The 24,377-nt window shown below is 53.0% G+C and overlaps 1 long non-coding RNA gene across 1 annotated transcript; it reads left to right on the plus strand.

The window, feature by feature from the left end:
• The first annotated feature begins 278 nt into the window (after positions 1 to 278).
• LOC148129989 (uncharacterized) lies at positions 279 to 15,300 on the plus strand. The gene is made up of 3 exons (XR_015750560.1): positions 279 to 340; positions 12,682 to 12,912; positions 14,494 to 15,300. It is a non-coding gene; the product is annotated as an uncharacterized LOC148129989 (long non-coding RNA).
• Positions 15,301 to 24,377: the final 9,077 nt, after the last annotated feature.

Below are 24,377 nucleotides of genomic sequence, written 5' to 3' on the forward strand. Positions count from 1 at the left end.
GCAGCACAGCCGTTCACCACCCGAGGGCACCTTCTGCCCACTGGAAAGCTCCTCCTGGCGAGGTAGAGCGGCCACCCAGCCCTGCACTGGGGCCACCAGCCTTTCAAAGCCTGTCGGGAGGGATAAGAGTGCCGTTTTTCACAGCTGCCTTCCAGGCTCAATTCTCTCAGCAGACCAGTCCGGTGGCCCCAGAAATGTGCTGAAGAGCCACTCGGGCAGGGAAGGGGCTCCGGCTGTGTTGCCCTTAAGCAGAAGAGACTCTGGTAGCTCAGATGTGAACTGGGGGGTCCTGGGGGGTCCCTGAGATGGTTGGTTTCCTTGCAGACGCTTCATGACCCAGGTAGGTAACATTATCAATGATAGAACAGGGTGGGTTTGCAGAGAAGAGAGGGAGGAGGAAGAGGACTGTGGCGTCCTGGGTGCTCCCTGAGCTTGGTGGTCTCCTTGCAGACGTTTCATGACCCAACTAGGTAACATCATCAGTGCTGGAAGGAAGGAAGGAAGGAAGGAAGGAAGGAAGGAAGGAAGAAGGGGGTCTTGGGCACTCTGAGCTTTGGTGGTTTCCTTGCAGACGTTTCATGACCCAACTAGGTAACATCATCAGTGCTGGAAGGAAGGAAGGGAAGGAAGGAAGGAAGGAAGGAAGGAAGGAAGGAAGGAAGGAAGGAAGGAAGGAAGGAAGGAAGGAAGGAAGGAAGGAAGGAAGGAAGGAAGGAAGGAAGGAAGGAAGGAAGGAAGGAAGGAAGGAAGGAAGGAAGGAAGGAGAGGAAGGAAGGAAGGAAGGAAGGAAGGAAGGAAGGAAGGAGAGGAAGGAAGGAAGGAAGGAAGGAAGGAGAGGAAGAGAAGGGGGTCTTGGGCACTCTGAGCTTTGGTGGTCTTCTTGCAGACGTTTCATGACCCAACTAGGTAACATCACCAGTGCTAGAAGGGAGTGGGGTTACTGGAGAGGGGGGGGGAGGAGACAACAACGGTGGGGTCCTGGGCGCTCTCAGCTTGGTTGTTTACTTGCAGATGTCAAAGCTGCCAAGCTTGAGAAACGCTGGTTTATAGAAATTAACCTTGATGGCTGAACTTAAACATGCAGTTGTTCTGACGGAAAATCTATCGGTTTCTTGCAAGGTTTTGCAGACGTTCTTGTCCTGTGGAGGGAAGTTGGGAAAAAATAAAAAAGTGAAAGAAAGTTTGAGAAGGAAGATTTTACGCAGCATCCTTGGCTGGCGAGGTTATTAAAGTCTAGCAGTTTGATTACTTCCTCCAAAAGGCTGGAGATAGATTGTCGCTGGCAGAAAAATGCTGCATTTTACAGATCTATCATCCTTCTGGCATATTCGCTGAGGGAGGGCGGGATCCGGAGGGGGGGCTCATCACTGCTTCCTTTATCGAGAGGGTCGCTTTCAATCTCCCCGCCAGTTTAATCGGAGGAGCAATTAGCACAACGGCCTGGCCTGGAAATTGGTTTGGCGGATTGGAAGGACCAAGAGGACCTGCCCTGGGAAAGCGGTGCCCCCTCCCTCCCTCCCCCAAGGGCAGGGGGTCTCCGACCACGGAGGTGGGGGGAATCCTGACTTTTCCCCCTGGGCCCAGCTGAGAAACCCTTGCACCAAAGGGGTCAGGGAGTCTGCAATGCCAATGCCGGGCAGCAGAGGGCGCAGAGCAGTTGTCCTTGGATTTCAGGGAGGGGGGGCTGCGTACAGACAGTCCTTGACTTATGACCGCCATTGAACCCCAAATCTATTCTGCTAAGTGAGTTTTGCCCCATTTCAGAACCTTTCTGGCCATACTTGTTAAGCGGATCCTGGCAGCCATGAAGTTAGTTGCAGTCGTTAACTTTGAACAGTCACTAAAGGAAAGGTTATAAGCAGGGGTGGGATTCTACCGGTTCGCACCTATTCGCTAGAACCGGTTGTTAACATTCTAAGCAGTTCGGAGAACCGGCTGTTAGAAGAAATTACTGGGCTAATCCTGTAAGGAAGGCAGGAAGGAAACATTCTGGTGTTGCTTACAGAAACTGCCTCTCCGTTAACCCTTATTGCATTCTTGGCAGGACTAGGAACTTCTCTGGAGTTTTTTTTCCCCTCCTTTGCTGGTACTTTGCTTGTGTGGAGTGACCATTCAAAGTTACAATGGCACTGAAAACAGTGACTTATGACTCTTTTTCACACTTACGACTGTTGCAGCATCCCCACAGTCATGAGAGGCCAGGTGAGGCGATGTGTGCCTTGATATGAGTGGTGTTGAGTTGGCCACACCCAGCCAGTCACATGACCACCAAGCCATGTCCACCCCAGTCACATGACCACCAAGCCACACCCACCAACTAAGCCATGCCCACAGAACCGGTTGTTAAAAAAATTGAATCCCACCCCTGGTTATAAGTTGAGGGTTGCCTGTGCGGTATTTTGGTGGCCACGACGATGGTTTTTGAACGTGGAGGAAGAAGGAAGGAGTGGCCTCCTTGCACCTGCGCAGCGGTTTCTGCCGAGAAGAGCCAGGGGTCCCCCCGTGCCCCTCCACCACAGGGCAGGCTGAGGGCCCCCAGCCCCCCCACGGCCTTCCACGGAGGATCCGAACGTTCCTTGCCCCAGCTGGTTCTGGGCCCTCCTGCAAAGGTGGAGTGGGGGCCAAAGTAGAAACCCAGAGGGAGGTGAGGGCCTTTCGGGCCACCTGGCAATGAGGCCAGAGGGATGCCCAGGCCGGGAGGGACATGCCAAGTGCCTGGTTCAGAGTCAGCCCTCGCGGGACACGGCTTAACTCCTCCGTCTCCATCCTTGGCTAAAAAAAAACCAATTAATTCATCCAATTGGAGGTGGTCCTTGACTTACAACCCTCCCTCCCTGCCTCCCTCCCCTTTTCTCCCCTTTCCTCCCTCCCTCCAGACAAGGGCCAAGAGAGGCCATCCCTGGGGTGCTGGTGGCCAGAGGAGAGCCTGGACATGGGCTTGTGTCCTCATCAGGCTTCAGAAACCCCTGGGTGAAACCCGCCTCCCTCCCCACATGCCCCTCTCCTGTTTCAAAGTCCTGGATGCCACATCTCCATGGAAACCAGCCAGGTTTTGAGGATGGCCAAAGCCACAGCGCGTGGCGCTCATCCTTCCCAATGGCCGCCCTTCATCGGAGTGGGGGGGGGGCTCACACACAGACCCTGGCAAATAGGAACGGGGCTCAGGGCAGCTCCTCCAGGCAAGCCCAGCCCTGCATGCTCCCTCCCTCAATTGCCCCCCTTCCTCAGCCCCCCTCGCCATCTTACTATCCCTCAAATTTGGCCTTCTCTCCCCTCAAGCCCCTCCGTGGAGCGCTCCTTTCCCTGGGCGCTGCTCGTTTAAATAGAGCCACGCACCCTTGCCTGCCACTCACGGGGAGCCGTCCCCTGTCCACCTTTGCCAGTCCACAAAGCTAAAAAAGGTGGTGGACCGCTGCCCTGCATCCTTCCAGACATGGCTGTCCGCTCTCTTCTTAACAGCCTGTAGTGTTGGAGCAGCCACAACCTCTGGAGCAGGGGTCTCCAACCTTGGCCACTTTAAGACTTATGGACTTCAACTCCCAGAATTCAGCTTTGCTGCGGGGTGGGATTCAACATTTTTAACAACCGGTTCTGAGGGCGTGGCTTGGTGGTCATGTGACTGGGTGGACGTGGCTTCGTGGTCATGTTATTGGCTGAGTGTGGCCAACTCAATATCACTCACATCGAGGCACGCATCTCTTTGCCTCGCCTCTCATGACTGTGGGGATACTGCAACAGTCGTAAGTGTGAAAAATGGTCATAAGTCACTTTTTTCAGTGCCATTGTAACTTTGAATGGTCACTCCACACAAGCAAAGTACCAGCAAAGGAGGAAAAAAACTCCAGAGAGGTTCCTGAGACAGGAAGTCTAGTCCTGCCAAGAACGTAATAAGGGTTAACGGAGAGGCAGTTTCTGTAAGCAACACCAGAATGTTTCCTTCCTGCCTTCCTTACAGGATTAGCCCAGTAATTTCTTCTAACAGCCGGTTCTCCCAACTGCTTAGAATGTTAACAACCGGTTCTAGCGAATAGGTGCGAACTGGTAGAATCCCACCCCTGCTTTGCTGGTTGAGGAACTCTGGGAGTTGAAGTCCACAAGTCTTAAAGTGTCCCAGGTTGGAGACCCCTGCTCTGAAGGGAAGCCGTCTTACAACTACCGTCAGAACTGGATCAGAGCTGTGAGAAATTGTAGAGACTATTCGCAGCTGGGCTTCTAGGCCGCCTCTTGCATAACTCCCAGCCAGCCTCAAGCTGGTCATAAAACCTTGCTTGACGCCCTGCTGAATGGCTGGCTGGCCAGCTGGCCGGCCTTGGCACTGGCGCGGATGCCCGTGGGCGTCCCTGGTGCCAGCTCAACCCTGATTATCTGAAAGAGAGAGAATGGTGAGCTGCTCAGGCTTCTCACAAGATGCCCTATTTCCAAGAGAAGCAGGCCGGGCTCTTGTTACTCCGAGAGAAACACGATTTCTTTCTTTCTGGGTCAGGGTCTGTGCAAATAACAATCCAACTCCTCCAACAACAGGGAGAGAGAGAAACCTTCGCCTGTCATGCAATGTGGGAGTCGGTGGCATGATTCAGACTGCTACATCCCGGCCCGATTCCTCTTCCTGGAAGGGAGGGGCCTCCAGACGGGTGAGCCCTCCCCACTTAGCCGGGAAGGGAGGAGCGTCTTCTCAGGGTCCGCCATTAAGTGAAGACCCTCAAGTGTGATAGACCCTCTTCTCCCTGCATGCTCCATCATGGCAGTCTGGATGCACCAGCCGGGCACGTACAAATAACTTGGGGGTGGGGGTCACACAACAGGCTTCATCGGTACCAAGCAAGTATTCTCCAAGAAACATCTGCTGTGGGGTCTCGGCGAAGGTTGGGAAGAAGGTCCATCAGTGCAGGGGAGCTCCCAGAATTCCCCAGGCAGCTTTGCTTAAGAGAATCGCCACGGAGAGTCAGCAAGGACCTCATCGGGTTGCCATTTCTGACTTCCCGCCGGCTTCCCCAATGACTTTGCTGGCAGGAAGGTCGCAAATGGCCCTCCCGTGACTGCGGGGATGGCGCAACCCTCGTCAGCGTGAGGATTGTTTTGTTCAGTGTCATGGTAAGTTGGAACAGTTGCCGAACGAATGGTCACTAAGTGAGGACCCCACGGCACAACATAGGAGAACAAATCCCTCAGGACTAGATTCATCCGTCCATCTGCATTTGAAAGACACAGGCCACCCGTTTGAAGGCAGCAAAGCCCACGTTTTGGGCAGAGAGGACCAGCTGGTGTGAAAGAGCGGTCCAAGCGGCCGTCTGTGTCAGAATTGAACAGCCCCCCCTCAACAGAGGGGGGTGGGATACGGCGTCATCTGTCTCCAGTCTACAACCACCGTCCTTTCAGCCGTTCCAAGAAGGCTCCACACCCATTTGCACCACTCAGGTGACCCTGAGGACACAGAGATAAACCTCCATGTGGCCTCAACAACCCTCTAAAAAGGATGCAAATGACCAGCGGTCTGCAAGGAACACAGATCCTTCCCTTCCCCACCATCCAGGCAGAACTGAAGAAGCTTCTTGAGATGAGAAGCGAAACATCTTCAAAGAAAAGCCGGAAAGTCCAGTTGCCTCTTGGAAAAAAAGGCCCCTTTGGGACATCCATGACCTGGAGGACGGAGGATCTCCATAGACAGGGAAACCTCTGCCATGACTTGGCAACGGCTGCAAGTGGCATCCTTGGAATCGGTCTCTCTCCCCGTTGACATCCAACCAATGGAACAGATGTTGCCCTAGGAACTTACCTCGTAGACCCTGCAAAATCCAGCAGGCAAGGCGTCTGCTGCTTCTCCAGGCAGAACTCTCCTTGCTGCCTCCTTTCCTTTTTTGTGCCTTCTGGGCTCCTTTCCTGCCTCCCCTCCCCTCCCCCACGCAAGAAACTTGCAGTCACCAAAATGCTCGAAGCGGGAAGCCCATCCCCCCAAGAGCAGCAGGATGACAGCATCCCACTAGGTCCTGACGTGAGAAATCGGGTGTGAGTAACAATGCCGTGTGTGTGTGTGAGTGTGTGGACACACTCATGCACACAGAGAGCATCATTCTGCCATTGTCACCACTGACCATGAATGCCAATGAAAGGTCCTTTGAAGGGACTCCTGCGGAGCCCACTTCCCAGCTTCCAGAGTCCTATTTTTAATTAAAGACTCATTAAGTCTACGATGAACAACCGAGTATTGATTCATACCGTTAATAATAATTAAGGTCATTGAACATTTTCAGCGCTTGGGGTGGTATTTCTTTTAAATTTAGACTCTCTTACTCAACGTGGAGTCCTCCCTCTCCAAATTTATCCCCCAATTGTGGTGAGAGAGAGTGGCTGGCTTGGGGTCCTCCAGAAAGTCCCTCCCACCCTGGGTGGGAACTAAACCGGAATCTCTCCAGTCCAAATCGAAAGAGAAATTCTCGGAAGAGAGAGACTTGGGCACCAGGAGCTTTCCACCAGAGAGGACCTGCTGTGGAGCATCGACCAGGCCTACCTCACCTCCATCGGTGTCCCTCAAAACTGGAGGGTCCTCCCCTCGTTTGCTTCCCCACCCCCCAAAGAAGAAGGCTGAAGAACCATCGAGTCAAGTTCCTTGTTACTCAACCTCATCAACTGCGAGACTTGTGGACTTCAACTCCTAGAATTCTCCAGCCAGCTTTGCTGAGAAGCGTCCAGAGTTCAGGTCTGCAGCATATATTCTGCTGTCTGACGTATTATCTTCAGCCTTAAACTTGGCACGGTGGAGAAAAACTGGTCTAGTAAGTCCAGTTGCCCAGATGTTCCTCCTGAACAGACCTTATCATCATCTAAAGCAGGGGTCTCCAACCTTGGCAACTTGAAGCCTGGAGGACTTCAACTCCCAGAATTCCCCAGCCAGCTTTGCTGGCTGGGGAATTCTGGGAGTTGAAGTCCTCCAGGCTTCAAGTTGCCAAGGTTGGAGACCCCTGATCTAAAGCTTCCAGAACTGGGATGTGCAGCATATCATGGTTATGATTTTGTTTTGGGGCTAATAAAGTTTCTAGGAAGGGTAGGAGGCCATGGTGTGTTCCTGGAGCCCTCCGTGGCTGGGGACGTCTCCCGACTGGAATGACCTTTGGGTTCTAGAGTCCATCTTGGTACCGGCCACCGACCGTCAAGGACAAGCGAAGACAGTCGTGGCACCTCATCCTTCCCCATCCTTCCACATTCCTGGCTGAAGCAAGGCTGGCCCACTTTTCCAAGAACTTTTCCACCGACCCCACATCCAGGGTGGGAGGCTGTCCTTGGCCCACCCACACACCCCCAACCTTCTGCAGTTCCTGTTCTTGGCCAGGAGTGACAGGCTGGTGCAAAAGTCACGGAGGGCCCTAGGTGCTCTACCTGGTGGAAAAGGTCAGCGAGATCAGCTGCTGCTGTGGCACACAGTGATAGATGAAGTCGGTGAGGCATGAGCTGACCTTAGCAAAACCGCTTGATGGGAGGGGGAGAGGGAGAAACGGCAGCCCACCTGAGCAGGTCCTGCTAGCAGACAAGCCTCCTTTAAGCGGGGTTCTTAATGACCTACTTTGCAATAATCTACAATTACAACTGGATTGAAACAAAATGGACTTATGTCCGGTCCTTGGGTTTATGACCATCACGGCTACGTGGTCACCATGCAGGTGATTGGAAAGCCACCTGCATTTACAACAGCTGCAGTTTCCCAGGGTAACACGAAAGCCGACGTTCCTGGGGGTCGGGCTTCTGACAAGCCAAGTTAATAAGGGGAAGCCAGATTCACTTAATGGCCGTGGGGGAGGGGAAGGTCATAATATCAGGCGTGACTCGACAACCACTTTGCTTCTCCACAAATGTTGGCTCCAATTGTGGTGTGGAAAGACAATCTCCTCGGCGGTCAGAAGAGATTCCAGGGGTCTCCGTGGCTGGGGATGATGGGTGACAGACCAACTGTTCCATTGTGTTCAGCCTAGCCCTTCCCCTCCCTCTGCCTGGCCCAGGGTCACACTGGGCCCCCGATCCTATTAGTGGCCATCCTTCGCCTGCAAGGAAAAGAGGGAGACAACTTTCTGGCAGGTTCTGCATTGTACTCTTTTTTTTTCTGATTCTTTTTTTTCTTTGGCTGGAAGATTTAAAAAGGACAACATCCCCCCCTGGGATTGATGCCGTCACGCAGGTGCAGGTGGTCCTCGATTTATAACCGTTCGAAGTTGCAAACAGAACTGAAAAAGGACGGTTTTCTACACCTACAGCCATGGCAACCTCCCTGTGGTCCCGTGATGAAAATCCGGATGCCTGGTTCATATTTGCGACGGTTTGCAACGTCCCTGGGGGTCACGTGATCCCCTTTTGCGACCTCCTGACAAGAAAAGTCGGTGGCGGAGCCGGGTTCACGTTACAATTGTGTGACTAACTTAGCGGTGATTTCCTTAACAGCCGTGGCACGAAAGGTTGTAAAATGGGGCAGAACTCACTTGACACGTGTCTCGCTGAGCGACGTAAACTGTTGTGCTCAGTTGTGGTCGTACGTCAAGGAGTCCCTGTAGGCTGCCCCTGAAACTGGCGCCTTCCTCCTCGTCTGGGCCAGGATAGCTGCATTTGCTCAGTGTGTGTGTGTGTGTGTGTGTGTGTGTGTGTGGTTGTTGTAACCCTCAAAACCTCACAGCTGTCTCTGCTTGGGCTGCTCGCCCTGGAGCAAGAATCCGCCCGCCTGGTGAAACCCTCTTTATCTGCTGCTGGACGTCTCCTTTCCTCGGGGAGAAAGGACGACAAAAGGAATGGGAAACAGCGGAAAGGAGTGGAGTGGAGTGGAAGTCTTCGCTGGCCACACAAAGGCACCAGGTCCTCCGGACTGTGGAATGACAACCGTCCTTCAGGCAGCAGCTGCAGGAGGGGCTCGGGCTGCGTTCCCACCAGGAGGCTTTGCCCATCGTGGCTAGTGGAGGTTTCAGTGTTTTGAGAAAACAGGTGAATTCAAACATTGCCAAGGGGACAATTGCAGAGGGGACAATTCTCCAGGGGGGGGGCTCTGTCCTTTTGCAGCCCCTGAACTTTGGAATAGCGCACACACACACACACACACACACACACACACACACACACACACGCTGAAGCCCCCTGTGGTTCCAGGAGCCCTTAGAAGCCTGGCTGTCCTCCGGGGCTTTGACTGAGTGATGGATGTGTTTATTTGAGACATTGAAGCGGCCACCGAGCTCGGGCAAAGTCACTCCGGGCAGCATGTCACCAAGTCAGAAGGGAAACATGCGGCATTAAAAGAAGCCAAACGATGAAGATGGAAACCAGGGAGAGGGAACGCTGCTCAAATGTCTGGAGGGGCCTCCGAAGACCCCCTTGGGGGTGTTTCTGTAGAGCCGTTTGTTTTGCCTGGACATTTATGGCTTCTGTTGCTGATTTGTCTTTTATTATATTATATCAGTCTCGGTGTCTAGAGTTGTTGTAGAGTTGCTGGGGGCTGGGGGGGGAGCTTAAATATAATAAAAGAAGGAAGAGAAGGGAAGAAGGAAGGAAGGAAGGAGAGGGAAGGGGAGGGAAGGAGAGGAAAAGAAGGGAGGGAGGTGGAAAGGAAAGAAGGGAAGGGAAGGGAAGAAGGAAAGGAAGAGGAAGAGGAAAGGAAGAAAGGAAAGAATGGAAGGAAAGGAAAGGAAAGGAAAGGAAAGGAAAGGAAAGGAAAGGAAAGGAAAGGAAAGGAAAGGAAAGGAAAGGAAAGGAAAGGAAAGGAAAGGAAAGGAAAGGAGGAAAAACCAGCTGCTTGTTTGTGCTTTCGGCAGGAGACCAGATCAGTAGCAAAATATTTTCTCCTTGGCTTAACTCCCCCAATTTGCGCAGCGTTGGTGGAGGGTTGTGCCAGCTCCTTTCTCAGCAGCCTCCTTTGGTCAGGATTCCCCGCCAGAAGCTGCATCTCTCTGCTTCGGAGAAAGACGGCCACGCCAGCCAGCCTCTTCTTCTGCTCAAGCTGAGCTGCCCACCTGAGACTCCTGGGTGATAAAGTCACCAATTATAGCCAAGCCGTGGAGCACAGGCAGAATCGTCCGCCAGGCCTCGGTCTTCCTGCGGGCCGTTGGGACGCCTCCTGGACATGGCCTTGAGCATCAGACAAAATGCTTGCCTGAGGACGAAGACCGCGGAAGCAGCCGGCAAGGGAGGCCGAGGCAGCCCCCCCCTCCACACGGAGAACAAAGCGGGCCTCCAAAATGGGAGAAGGAGCCTGAGAAGAGCTATAAAGACGCCAAAGGGATCAGGGAGACAAATTAGAACAGGAGAAGCCGAAGGGATTTGGGCAGCCTCGGGAGGGGAAAGCAGGAGATTAAGGGATGACTGGTGGAAAGCCTTCCAATATTTCAAGCCGTCAGGAAGAAAGCGGAGAAGATATTGGGAAGGCAGGGAGCCCCGGCGTAGCTTCGGGTTGACGAGCTGAGGAATCAACCCCCCTAACTGTGGAGGGGTCCCCCAAAGGATCTGCTGATTGACCTGGTAGGGATCTGCTCTGGCCTTGAAGAGGCTCCTCCGGAGGTCGTAGGGGCTCCATAAGAAGAGATTGGATAACCTTTGGTCTGCAATGGGGGAGGATGAGGGGCTCCTTGTGGACTTCAACTCCCAGAATTCCCCAGCCAGCTCTGCTGTTTAGGGTCTCCTGCTTGAGCAGGGGTTGGACTAGAAGACCTTCAAGGTCCCTTCCAGTGTAATTCTGTTTTTCCTGGAGGCCAGAAGAAGGCCATTGACAGCCATCTCTGTGGTTGCTTTCTGGTCACCGACCAATGGCTAATGCAGGGGCCATATTCATTGCAGCCGTCCCATCTCCACTCTACGAAAAGGGGGGTGCCCAGCTGAACTGCCCCTCCTTCCTTGCTCAGGCCGAGGCCAGTCCAGCCCAGCAGCTGAGCAGCTTCTCCTTCATTCTCCACCCTTTCCCCACTCGGATGCCCTGTTGCACAGCGACTCCAGAGACGCGGCACTCCATTCCCGAATGATTAATGCACTCAGTCCCAAAGACACCGACTGCGCTCTGTACGGAGGGCCCAGTAAATGTGATTGATGAGTGCGCACTGCACTGATAGGGGAGAGGAGGAGAGGGGGGGAAGTTTGGGGAAGGAAGACCGTCCAGCCATCCGCCAGCAGCAACTTGCTCAGGAAACGGGAGCCCACCCTCAGCCCCACCCCGGAAGTTGCACCTGGGGGCAAGCAGCCACATTCAGGGGCATCGCCAAGATTTTAGTGCATAGAACGATCTCTCAGCCGGGGGTGTCCAGCCTTAAGCCCCATCGACTTCAACTGGACTCTGGAAAGAGAAGAGCAACCAGAATGAGGAGGGGGCTGGGGACCGAAACATACGATGAACTGGGCCTGGCTGGTAGTCTAGTGAAAAGGAGGGCTGGGGGTGGCAGGAGAGCACTTTTCCAATATTTGAGGGGCTCCTACAAAGACGGGGGGGTCGAATTGTTTCCCTAAAGCACCAGAAGGCAAGACAGTGGATGGGACTAACCAAGGAGAGAACCAACCTAAAACTAAGGAGAAGGGACCCTGGAGGTCTTCTAGTCCAACCCCCTGCTCAACAGGAGACCCTCTACCATGTCAGACAAACGGCTGTCCAGTCTCTTCTTGAAGACGCCCCCAATGTTGGAGCACCCACCACTTGCTGGAGGGAAGTCAGATTAATTGTCCTCCCGGTCAGACAATTCCTCCTTCGTCCCAGGTTGCTTCTCTCCTTGGTTAATTTCCACCCGTTGCTTCTTGTCCTGCCTTCTCAGGGGTTTTGGAGGATAGGTGGACCCCGACCCCTCCTTTGGGGCAGCCCCTCAGGTACTGCCAGGGAGCTCCTGGGACAGCAGGCGGGGGCCCGGAGTGCTTCTGGCCATCGGGTCCAAGCCAGGACTCGGCCGGCTGAAGCAGGTCAGGGGGCGATTGGACGGAGCTCCTGGCCGAGAGATCGGTGGGCAGAGGGAAGGTCTCTGGCTGAATGGCTTCCCCAGCCCCAGCCATCAGCCCCCTGATTCTGTTGGAGCACAGGGTGCCTCCCGGGCAAACGCCGCCTCCCACAGAGACCCCTGGTGCCCAGCGTATAATTACAGAGCTAACGAGGGAGCAATTATGCAGGGTGCACATCCCTCCCTCCCTCCCTCTCTAAGAAAGCCTGTGGCTGTTACCTTGAAAATGCAGAGGACGGAGGTGGGATCTAAGAACAGCAGAGAAGGAAAACAACGACGCCACCTCCCCCTCTTCACACACTTCCACAGGCACCGGGCTGCAGCTCCCCATCATCCCTGGCTTAAACCGCTGCCGGATGCTGATGGGATGCGGAACCCCAGCCGGAGCAAAAGTCACACAGAGGCTGGCTGTGGAGTTGTGGGGGGAGAGTGGGGGAGGTGTTGCGGTCCTGCCAAGGAAGGGAGGGTGGGAGCGGAAGAGCCAGGGATGTCAGCTGGTGGCCTTCTCCCTCTCACTTTCGGAAGGGGGAGAAAAAACCAGCTTTCCCTGTGTTTTCCTTCTGCTGGGCTCAGCGGGCTTTGATGCGGAGAGATATTTGTTCAGCGAGAGCATCCATCATATTTTATGAATGATTTCAAGGCCACTTCCCAACAAACAAAGCCAGCCTCAATAAATAATAAACAACCGGCAATTAAAAGATACAGGGGAAAGAGAAGAAAGCTGGAGAGTCTGAGATATTTTTTTTTCCAGATCAGAGCGAGGAATTTAGATGCCGAGTGAATTAAAAACCAGCCACGAATTTCCTTCCTGCTACCTTTAGACATGGGAAGACTGACCGATGAACTGCGGCCATCATCCTGTTGCTGATATAGAATAGAATTCTTGATTGGCCAAGTGTGATTGGACACCCAAGGCATTTGTCTTGGTGCAAATGCTCTCAGTGTACATCAAAGAAAAGATACCTTCGTCAAGAATCATAAGGTACAACGCTTAGTGATAGTCATAGGTTACTAAAACGCAATCAACAAAAAAACCCAATATAAGTTGTAAAGATTCAAGCAACATGGTTATAGTTATAAGTTGGAAGAGATAGGTAATAGGATGAGAAGAATAATAGTAATACAGTCTTACTAAGTAGTTTGACAGTGTTATGGGAATTAGTTGTTTAGCAGAGTGATCGCATTCGGGGGGAAATTGATGGTTCTTCCTTTCTGATACCTACCCAAAGATACGTAACGTCTGGGAGTACAACTCATACGTGTTTTGAAAATCCTCCCTTCCTTGGTCTTCACAATGCTAACTGAAGGATCCTGCCATGCTGTGAGTGGGCTTATCTTGCTCTCCCTACAAAGGTGTAGTAGCAAAGGGGGCTTGAGTAGGTCAATTCCCTTGTGGATTAGTACCCAAGCCACCAGAAAGCACACACACACACCCAACAAGAAGCATGTACATCTGGGTCCTGTGGTCGTCCTGCCTTCCATTCCATCCACCAGCATGTTGAGGCTGGCAGCTCCAAAGTTTCAGCTTCCCAGTTTTAGGGCAGAAATAAGGCCCCCTTCTCCACCATCCTCTAGGAGAAGAGCAGGCAGAGCTGTGGGAGGCAGGATTAAGCATGTCATCAATTTAGAGTCATTGCGTTCCCACAAGTGCTCCAAGTCCAGCCCCTCCTGAGTTCCATTGACCCTTACCTGGTGCCGATTTAGTGTGGAACTTAAGTTGACCAGGTTAACGTCAGCTGCAAAGAATCAGGATCGTTCCTAAGGTTGCTGCATAGGAGATTTATTCAAGCTTCTGCACAAGGATCTGGTCAGCTGACGTTCGACACGAAATTGGCACCAGATAAAGATCAACAGCAAAATCACCAAACTTATTCTGGTACACGTCATGCGGGGAAACTCAGTGGAGAAAGCAATTATGTGGGGAAGAGTTGGCGGGAAAAGGAGACCAGGAGACCAAAGAACCCTGTGGCAGGACACTATCCGAGCTGACAGCAGCCACAGCATAGAACAGCTCAGAGAAGGACTGCAAGATTGGAAGATGTGGAGACACCTGGCCCAGAGAATCACCAAGAGTCAAACCTGACTGAATGGATTACTTCATCGTCGTCATCATCATCATCATCATCATGGGTCATCCAAATTCAGGAGGGGTAGGACTTGGAGAGTTTGTGGTAACATAGTGATTCTGAACTGATGACTTGCTTAACTCCACCCCCAGTTCTGCCTGCTCTTCTCATCCACAAACCAGGGCAGGCATACCTGACTGAGGTGAGTTTTGGGGTGCTTTCAGTGTCCTTCCCAGATGGAAGGAACCCCCCACCCCTGGGCTGTGTAGGAAACACAGTGTCATCCTTGTCTGTGGCATCTCCAGCAGTGGTGGTGGCAAGCAGCCTCAGAGGAGTGGGTCAAGCTTGCTTGAGACGGCGGAGGCTTTTGCAAAATTGAAATACCTGGGGAAACCTTGCCCACAGCCATTAGGGCTCCTTGGAGTTTTCCCTGGATGAATCCCTGGCCTTTTAGCTGATTAATGTATCTGTTAAATATATTCTTGCCTCTTACCCAGACCTCCATCAAAGTGATTCTGGAATGTCCTGGAAGAAGACCCCTGACGGTCTGCTAAGTCAACAAACAAAAGCTAACAGGCTGCAAGAAGAGAATTCACATTCCGCTTGTACTTCATTTGTGAGAAGGGCGAACACACCTGAACTCAATTTAAAAAAAACTAGCCACAATTAATTAATCAGCAGAAGCTTAAGCGGATTAATCTATGAATTAATCCAATTAAAATTTGCAACCATTCTAATAATAGCTATATACCCGGAGCCTAACGGAATTGACTGGTGTTTGAATTCACAAGCCACTTGCTATTTAATCATCCAGAGCTTGCTTAATCGTTCAGAGTCTTGCAAGTATTGAACGTGGTTGTGAGTGGCACAGAGGTGGTGGGCTGAAGGCCTCTGAGGAGCCGCGTCCCAATCGTGGGCTGGTCTCCTGCCCACAGAGGAGCCTCAAGCTCTCCCACAACCAGGCAGGGATTCGGGAAAAGGAAGAGGGCTCCCTGGTGCTCTCTCAGCTTGGCTGTTTTCTTGCAAATATTTCATGACCCAACTAGGTATCACCATCAGTGCTAGAAGGGAGGGGGGGTTAACCTAGCACTGATGATGTTCCCTAGTTTGATAATGAAATGTCTGCAAGAAAACTACTAAGCTCAGAGGTCCCAAGGACCCACCACCACCAGTTTTCCTCCTCCTCCTCCTCCCTTTCAACATTGATGATGTTAACTAGTTGGGTCATGAAACATTTGCAAGAAATAACCTTTGCTTCAGATTTGTACCCGGCTGAGGAGCAGAGACCCCACCCTGCCCTCCCACTTCTCCCTCCTATAAATAAAAGAACGCCCAATTCTGAAGGTTTTTAGGCTGAATGCCTGTGGATTCCACTTTAGCATGCAAATAGATTTAATGAGCACCTTCAGCTGCTGTAAGCATAAATATGTGCCCCTCCCCCCACCAGCCATTTTCTCAGTAATGAATGAACCCTGAATGTCAGCCTGTCCCCAGCTTGAGCATTTAGGAAAGAAAGACTACACTTGCAGAGGAAAAAGCATGCTTTTACTAAGCTCCAGTGGTTACAGCTCCAGTGGTTACAGCATAAGCAGAGCCAGATCTGAATGTCCCCGTGCAAATTTGGTGCATTTCCCTTCTCCCAGGTCCTCCCCCCGCTTTGGCCATCTGGTCAGTGTCCAATCATATTCAGGTTAGTTGTTTTGGTAACAGTTCTGGGTTTGGCGCCTCTTTGGTGAATCTTTGCATTCCCGTCTCACGGCTGTGTCCTTGGATCTCTCAACCATTGTGTCCGATGGGCGCCTCTGGTTCCTGTCATGCCCTCCCTTCGTCCCCTGGCCTGGTTCTCCCCTCCCCCTTTTATGGCAGGATGCCATCAAGGTGAAAGGAAGCTGAAGCTGCAGTGATGGCTGATGTGACACCGGCGTAGACAATACGGCAAAACTGGAGGGCTGTTATTTCCCCAGCACTGGTTCAGATATTGCCCGCCATTCGGTATGCAGGACACGTCTAGCTGGGTGCCTTCAGGAAAGGGGCTTGCTGTTTCCCCCCTCCCCACTCTTAAAAATAAATAAATAACATAGGCGAATTAAATGCCTTGAAATACCCAAAACTGGGGCGAGGGTCCATGAACTCCAGAAGCGACACAAACGGGGAATTGTGGCCTTGCATCGCCCAGGTGGATTATGTGGAAAGGAGAGCGTGTGTTTGGTGTGCGAGCAGCTATCTTTAAACCCATGTGCACACACAGCCCTTTTCACCCGGTGGACTGCTGTCAAAATTATAGCTCAGTTTTCTCTAACTGCCCAGAATGGAGACAGACGGAAAATCGGAGCTAGTTTACACCAATATATCAAGAACCTATCAGGTTAAGGCAGGAAGACCAAATTGGTCTGGTTTTTTTTTTACAATTTCTGGGGATGATTATCCTGTTTTCCTTGGCAGCCTCCCCAGCCTCTAAGCCAGGGCTCAGGGTTTTCCTGATTCCCTCCTCTGCTTCCAATTCTGCCAGCAGCCCCCAAAATGCCCCCTGCCCCTTTTCTCCAGCTCTGAGACAAGGACACCCCCTTGGAACAAACAGGATCCCCCCCCTTCCAAGAGAGGCATCTGTCATGGAGACCGAGGAGGAAGGGAGGGATTCTCTGGCCAAGCATCCGTCCAGATCAACCCCCAAACCTGTTGCAAATATCCCGGCTCTGGAGAACAGGGAGATGGAGGAAGAACTGCACGGTTGCCTAGCAACTCCGAGAGCAGAAAGGCTGGACCAGGCTGAGGGTGAGCATCCCGTCTTCCCTGGCCTGAGCCCCAGGATGGGGTCATTTGCAGCTGCTGGATGCGCAGAACAACGTCCTCGGCTGTGCCTTACCTTGTGGCACGAACCAGGCCCCGCTGATAAACCAGAGTCGGGTGGCCCTGGTTGGCATCATGCATTGTGTGAACACAACTGCCCTGTTTTGTGCTATCAGGGGTGGGCAGCTCCTTGGGGCAGCTTGGCTCCCCAAACCTTCCATACAAACACCCCGTCCCTCCGTTCTTTCAGCAAGCCATTTTGGCGAGATTGTGCTGTTTCCCTCGGGAATCGCAATGTGGCCAGTCCCAAAGCGGCTGGTTGCTACGTATCCCCCTCTTCTCTGCCTTGCCTCTGTTCCCCAGAAGGAGCCCCCTCCCCACTTTGGCCCCCAGAGACATCCTAAAGTGGTTGACTTGGTGGCCAGTGGCACATGCACAGAGCTGCGGTGGAGACCAGGCTGGAAGGCAGGCCAAGCATCAGCTGTGGCCGTGAGAATGACCGCAGAGCCACGGATGCCAACTTCAGAGACGAGGAGCAGATAAAGATGGGGAAATAGCAAGGGTAGCTTGGCCTTGCAGATGGGAAATCGTCTCTCTGAGCTTGGCTGTTTTCTTGCAGATGTTTCATGACCCAAATAGGCAATATCATCAGTGCTAGAAGTGGGGAGGAGGAGGAGGAGGAGGAGGAGGCATCCTCTAAGCTTGTTTTCTTAGAAACATTTCATGACCCGGCTAGGGACTCAGTGCAAACCTCCTCTCTTCCAGCACTGATGATGTTACCTAGTTGGGTCATAAAATGTTTGCAAGAAAACCACCCAGCTCAGAGGGCACCAGGGACCCCGCAATTCAGCCATGAGCTACAAAGATTCTTTTCTACCCGATTTCTCTCCCGGCCCAGTTCTTGCCGGGGTGCAAACTCACCGCTTGTGGGAGGTTTCCCAAGTTTAGTTGGGGGCCCAGGGTCTAAAACTTGTAGGCTGCCCCACCGCCATAGCCCATCTTCCCAATCACTCCCCATCCTCTTCTATTCCCCCTCCTCCTCCTCTTCTTATTAAAACCAAAACCTCTTTAATTAGCTTTTGAGATATTTAATCACTACAGGCAGGCAACGCAATATTTGTTTAGCTGCAGGCATTCTCTCCCCCCCCTCCTCCCCCCGGAAATGGAGCCGAGGAGCCACAAATAAAACAATGACTCTGCGGGGGGGCTGCCCAGCGCTGAACCTGGATTGTTTGCCAGGAAAGCGGGGTGGGGTGGGTGGGGGGGGGGGGCAGGCCTGGCTGCAAATGGGCTCTCGCTCTCTTCCTTTTCCTTTGCAATTTCCCTCTTTGCATTGTCAACTCCTCCTCTGGGCTTTGCCTCGTTCCTCCGTTCCTGAAATGCAGGTAGTCCTCGACTTACGACCACAACGGAGCCCCAAAATTTATCTTTGTTAAGCGAAACGATCGTTGTGTGAGTTTTGCCCCATTTCACGACCTTCCTGGCCGCAGTTCTTAAGTTTAAAAGACCGCAGAGGTTTAAGTTTGTAAGCCGGTTGTTAAGTGGATCGCTTTTTTTAGTGCTGTTGTAACTTGGAACAGTCACCAAACGTTGTCAGGTCCCTCTGTAGGTGAAAGAACTAAGAAGGGGAGGCCTGACCCTCCTCACAGACGGAGGGATTATTTCCTTATTGGCGCAGGGACCTTTAAGGCTTGTGGACTTCAAGTCCCAGAATTCCTCAGGTTGTCCTTGACTTGCAGCCATTCATTTAGTGACAGTTGTCAAATCTTGTCCAATCAGAGACAGACCAAGCCCTCTTGTGAAAGGGGCACACAGGTGTTATACATACATACACACACACACACACACACACACACACACATAGTTGTACTTTTAAAGTTGTAGCAGCGTTTCGGCAGAATCTCATCTGCCATCATCAGGCTTGTGAGTCACAAACGAACACAGTACAGAAGCCTGAAGATGGCAGATGAGATTCTGCCGAAACGTTGCTACAACTTTAGCTCCCCTCCAGCTCCCAAGGTGGCCGGGGGGCTGTGTGTAGCCCCTGGAGGAGAGGCAGCAGGCCTGGCACTGTGCTTGGCCTCCTCCCCTCCCTCCCTCCCTCCCTGCCTGCCTGCCTGCCTGCCCCCCCCCCACCCTGTGGGTTGAGTTCCAGGGGAGTCCGTTTATCTCGCTTAGGTGGAGAGGAAGCCGGATCTGCTCTGGCAGCCGACTCCTGGCTTCCCTCCTCCCTCCGTCTTGGGGGGACTCCAGAGACAGGCGAGTCGGAGGCAGGTGGCTGAGTGCGCACCATCGCTCTCCCCGCTAATGGGCCTTCCTCCACCTCAAGCACATCGGGTGACTATTATGGGCTGGAGAGGAGGATGAGTCGGCTTGCCAGGTGGCCTGGCTGGGAGGCTGCCTTGCTTTTACGCCTGCTTCTCCGGCTCCTGGCGAGACGCGTTGCCCTTCCTGGCTCTCCTGCAAAGCCACAAACCGCCACCCCTGGCACGTCCGGCAGGACCGTCCCCGGACGGGAGCAACGGAGGAGCCAGGACTGGGGAGATGCAGACCCTTGAATAGGCTGCACACGGGGACCACGAGATCCGGAGGCCCTTCAACCCTGGCTTAAGGGCTGGAAAGCGCCACTGAGGCCAGGCTAGGGGTTCACCTGTTCCAGGGAGGGGGTGCAGCAGTCCAAGCCGAGGTGTGTTCCCAGGACCCCAGTTTGGTGGCTCCGACTTCCACCCTTCTGACCAGCCGCTCTCTGACCTCCAGCCTCCCTCCCTCCCTCCTTGGTTCTACACTCCCCCTCCCCAGTTACGATTTCTTCTGCCCTCCCAGGCGTCTGTGCAGGAAAGGCCAAGAAAAGCACTTGAAAAGTGATTTATGCCTACAAAAATATCATTATTGGAGCTTGCCCGACACGGCTGCTTGGTTTGCAAGGAGCAATTGGCTAACTCCAGGAAAGGAGGGGGAGGCAGGATGCTAACCACTAATTCGGGGGTGCCAAAAGAGAGAGGACTGAGCGCGGCCTCCCCTTCCCCTTGCAGTCCCTGGCATCCCCCCCTCCACTCACCCACTCTTCGCCTTGAGATAGGATGAACTGTAGAAAACTGACAGCGGAGAGAATTATGGCTCAATTGTGGTCAGTGGAAAATGAGAAAAGGAGGTTTGCTTTATTAGATCATATAAGCCCACTTCCCCCCTTGCATAATTGCAGAGGAATTTCCACAAGCCTTTTTGTAGAAGTGGACGTGGTTTCACTGGGAGTTGCATAACACCGATGCTCGTTTTATAACCCCATACCCCGCCTTCTAAAGGCAGGCCTTCCCCGATTCCCATTGGCTCTCCCCTAATGCAGCCAAATTTAATCAGCTCCCCGCCTATTGTATTCTGCTTTAAATTAAGGAGGCTCGTTTCGGAGGAAAGCAGGATTAAGCTTATTAATCGATCAATTTCCCTGTCTCTTGAAGAAGGGATCAGAAAGCCAAGATCTCACATCCAAGGTAGAGTTTTATAACATCATTTTTTCAAAAACATGATTTCCCCCAGCAACTGAGCAGCTTAATGCTTTGGATTCCAGGTAAAGCAGAGAGTCTGGTTTGACGTTATAATGGTTGTTTCCCTACAACTGGATCCTGCAATCTTATCTCACCCCAGAAGATTTAGATTTCGACAATCTGGGGGGGTGGGCTGGGAAGGGAAGGGGAGCTCATCAAACTTGCATATGACACTAAATCGGCAAGAACAGCCAACCCTCCTCCCCAGAAGGCAAGCTAGGGGTCCAAAAGGATCTTGACAGATGGGTCCTATCCAACAAAAAGAAATTTAATGTGGGGAAAAGCAAGGTTTTATATACAGATTGGGCAAAATCTGGCTCAAAAACAGTCACTGTGAGAGGAACCTTGCAATCCTAGCGGACGATCCCTTAAACATGAGCCAGCCGTGTGCGGCAGCAGCCAAAAAAGCTCATAGGATCCTTGGTTGTATAAACAGAAGCACAGAATCAAAATCAGGTGAAGTATTAGTACCACTTTGTAAAGCTTTACTTTATCCTGCATCCAGTTTTGGTCCCCCCATTACAAAAAAAGATGTTGAGACTTTGGAACGAGTGCAGAGAAGAGCAACTAAGGTGATTAAAGGCCCTGAGACCAAAACATAGGAAGAATGATTGCAGGATTTAGGTTTGGCCAGCAAATGACAGCAATAGTCCAGTATTTGCAGGGCTGCCACAGAGAAGACGGGGGGGTCAACCTGTTTTCCAAAGCCCCAGAAGGCGTCACAAGAAGCAACGGATGGAAACGAAGCAAGGAGAGAAGCAACTGGAACGGGGGAAGAATTTTCTGACAGGGAGGACGGTTAACCAGTGGAACTGCTGGCCACCAGAAATCGTGGGTGTTCCCTCACTGGAGGTTGTTAAAAAGAAACTGGGCAACCCTTTGTCAAGGTTCTGCTGCTTGAGAAGGGTGCAGGACTAGAAGAGGGGTCCCCAGCCCCCGATCCATGCACTGGCACCGGCCCATGCCAGACACCGGGCCACACAAACAAGCGAAGCCCCATCTGTGGGAACTGCACCACCTCCGGTCTGTGTGAAAGCCTCTTGCCACTGGACCGGTCCCCGGTGCCCAAACGTTTGGGGGTCACTGGACCTGAAGACCCCCAGAGTCCCTCCCAGCTCTATGCTGATGGATTGACTGAGAAGAATGAAGGTGTTCCTCCAACACAGTGAAACGCTCCAGTACAGCCTGGGTGTGTTTGCACGCTTCTCTGACCACTGATTAACTTGAACCAGTTTCAGAGTTGAGGTCAGTGGAATTAACCTCCGCAGAAGTGTAAACTAATCGTGCTTCGTTGGCAGCCTTTGCACACAGCATCCTGAGCCATGAACCGAGCCACCGATGGTTGCCTAATGCGTTGTGTGAACTCAGCCGTGGGAGCAATTGCAGAGGAGCCTTGGATGAGAACTCAGGATACGGCTTGCGTGTGGCCAGAAGCCATAGCTGGGTTATGGATGGGAGTGAACCTGGGGCAGCCACCATTGCCTACAAACTAACAATGGTGGCCACTTGGCAGTGACACGGCACAGCTTCTGAAATGGAGGACAGGCCCGAGCACAGGAGGTGCGCATGAGATGGAGGTGCGCCCAGAGCCATTAACCTGCCACAAAGATTGAACAAAAGCAACATTTGGCAACGGAGGAGCATGGAAAGGAGACTTGATCAGATCTATGGCCCACTTGGCCATTTGGCTTTGAGGGGAAGGCGGGCGAAGGGGGCTCTGGATGTCTTCCTTCATCTTTTGTGGGACCAGGGTTCCTAGGAAGCAGAATACCCCACCGCGAAGGGGGCCAGAGTCAGGGGAACCTCGTGATCAGGTTTCACTTAGTGCCAGGTCCGGGTCTTCGCAGCTGTCCCTTACGCCTTTGTTTATTTTTCCATCCAATTTCTGATCTCGGTCAATGAGCCTGGGCAGCGTACAATTCAAGAAAGTCATTGCAGTCAAAAACATTTCAACACCACTGGAACATCCAAAATAAACAAATGTACAGGGCAGGCGAGAGACGTGGCCAGTTAGCTATGCAGACGGAAAAGGGGGCCCGTGACCCCTTCATCGCCCTGGGCTGGGGGGCCCAGCCGGGTTTTCAGGGCTGGGCGAAAGGCTGTGGGGGTTGGGGCCATGCCGATCTCAGAAGGGAGGGCGCTCCATAAAGGGGCCGCTGCAGGAAAGGCCCGTCCCCCGGTCCCTCCCAGCGGACCCCCTTCGGCTGACGGGACCTGCAGCCTTCCCACGCTGCTGGGTCCAATTGGACAGGGAAAAAAGAGCGTTTTCCGGGCTCTGCTCCTGCTCGCGTTGCCTTCCTGGCCAGGCCCAGCGGAGGGACGGTGTGCCGTGTGCCGTTTCAGGCGAGGGCAGAGCTTCTCCCATCTCTGACCATCTGTGCCACTCGCTGCAGTGCCAGGCGCACGCTGAGCCGGACAGGGTGCCACGCCTCTGCGCCCGTCTGCTCTTGGCACACACGGCCAACCGCGCTTCGTGCGTGCGTGTGTGTTTGTGTGCAAGAAAAGAGGGGGGGACGGCAGGGGGCCAGGGCAGCAGATGGAGAAGGAGCAGCTGGCTGGAGTTTCTCCACCTGCTTGGCATCCTCGTCTCAGGGAGGCTGTAGCCCCCCCCCCCACTCCAGTCCTGGTGGATGGGGAGGAGGGCAGCCCCCCCCCCAGGGAAAGAGGGGTCCCAGCTTTGGAAAGAGAGAGAGCCTGCTTGCATTGGAGGTCTGGGTCCTGTCCCCACATTCAGGGGTGGGGACTCACGTATCACAGCTGGCAGTCAGCCCTGGCTTACAAACCAGCATTAAGCCACAAGGCAGCTAGTTTGGGCGCAGCCAAGCAATGATCATTGATTAAATCAACCGTGTTTTGGTAGCTTCAAGCCAGAAAATTGCAAAGGCTTCTGACCATTTCAGAGACGGGTTTTCTCCCCGTCTTTTGCACGGAGAGGCCAAGGATCTGTGCTGAGCAAGGCACCCACCGGAGGGCGCTCTCACAAGGGACAACCAGCGGCCAGAACTAGAACTCGCCAAAGTCTCCTGCTGCTTGGCCCAAAGTCACCCAAGCGGCTTTCATGCCTGGGCAGGGGCTAGAACTCACAGCCTCCTAGTTTCTAGCCTGGTGCCTTCAGCCCTGGTCCCGAGACTTTCTCCATAGGACCAGGTAGAATGACGCAGGTGAGTTACATCTTCCACCTGGGCTCACCACGATAGCTTCTTCCTCTAGGACTGGACTCAAAACAAGAGCATCCTTTGAAAAATCTCTCCGGGCTGGGTTTTTTTTGGGGGGGCGGTGGGGTGGTGGCAGGAGAGCCGGGTGCAGCTCAAGAACAGACCTTTGGGGAGCACCTGGTATTCTGAGGACTTTTGACCTGTGATTTCCATCTTCTCAGCAGGAACCTGGCCTCTCACCCAGCCAGCCGTTCTCGCTTTCAGCCCCCTGAAAGGGGGTGGCCTTGAGAGGGGGGTGCCCCAAGGAAAGAGGGGGCGGTGGCTTGGTGGGAAAAGAGGCAGCCACCCACCAGATCAGGGTGCCTGGCACCTGTCACTTTATGAATGGAGCCCGTTCTGCAGATCTCCATAGCAACAGCCTGATTTTTCTCCCACTATTTCTTAAGGACAAACAACTGACAAGAACTTGCGAGGGGCTCCCTCCTCTTCTCCCTCCCCCTCCCCTTTTTTTCTGTTCAGAGAGGAACCCCCCCTCCCCCAAATTCTCTCCTCCAACCCTTTTTGCCGGGTTCGGTGCTTTCCGAAGGTGGCGGGTTCTCCGGTCCTTCCGTCGATTCCGACGTGTCCTTGGTCAGCATGTTTCCCCTCACAAAAAGCCGTGGTCCTTTTTCAGACAAGGACAAAGGAGTCTTCACACAAACTCTGGAGTCAGAAAAGCACTTCTGGAGTTGGAAACCGGAGTTCGGATAAGCATTTTCTTGTGGCCATTCCTATTCCTCCTTTTAGTGCCCAAACGATCTGAAGTCCTTTTCAAAAGCTTCCCTTGGAATCTCTGTCTCTGGAATCTGTAGCCCCTTTTAGGTAGCCATGGATTCATACTTCGTGGTTTGAGTGTTG

The sequence above is a fragment of the Notechis scutatus genome, chromosome 8, assembly GCF_049901735.1.
Source record: "Notechis scutatus isolate UNSWTSFEM ecotype Mainland chromosome 8, rNotScu1.2, whole genome shotgun sequence".
NCBI classification, from domain to species: Eukaryota; Metazoa; Chordata; class Lepidosauria; order Squamata; family Elapidae; genus Notechis; species Notechis scutatus.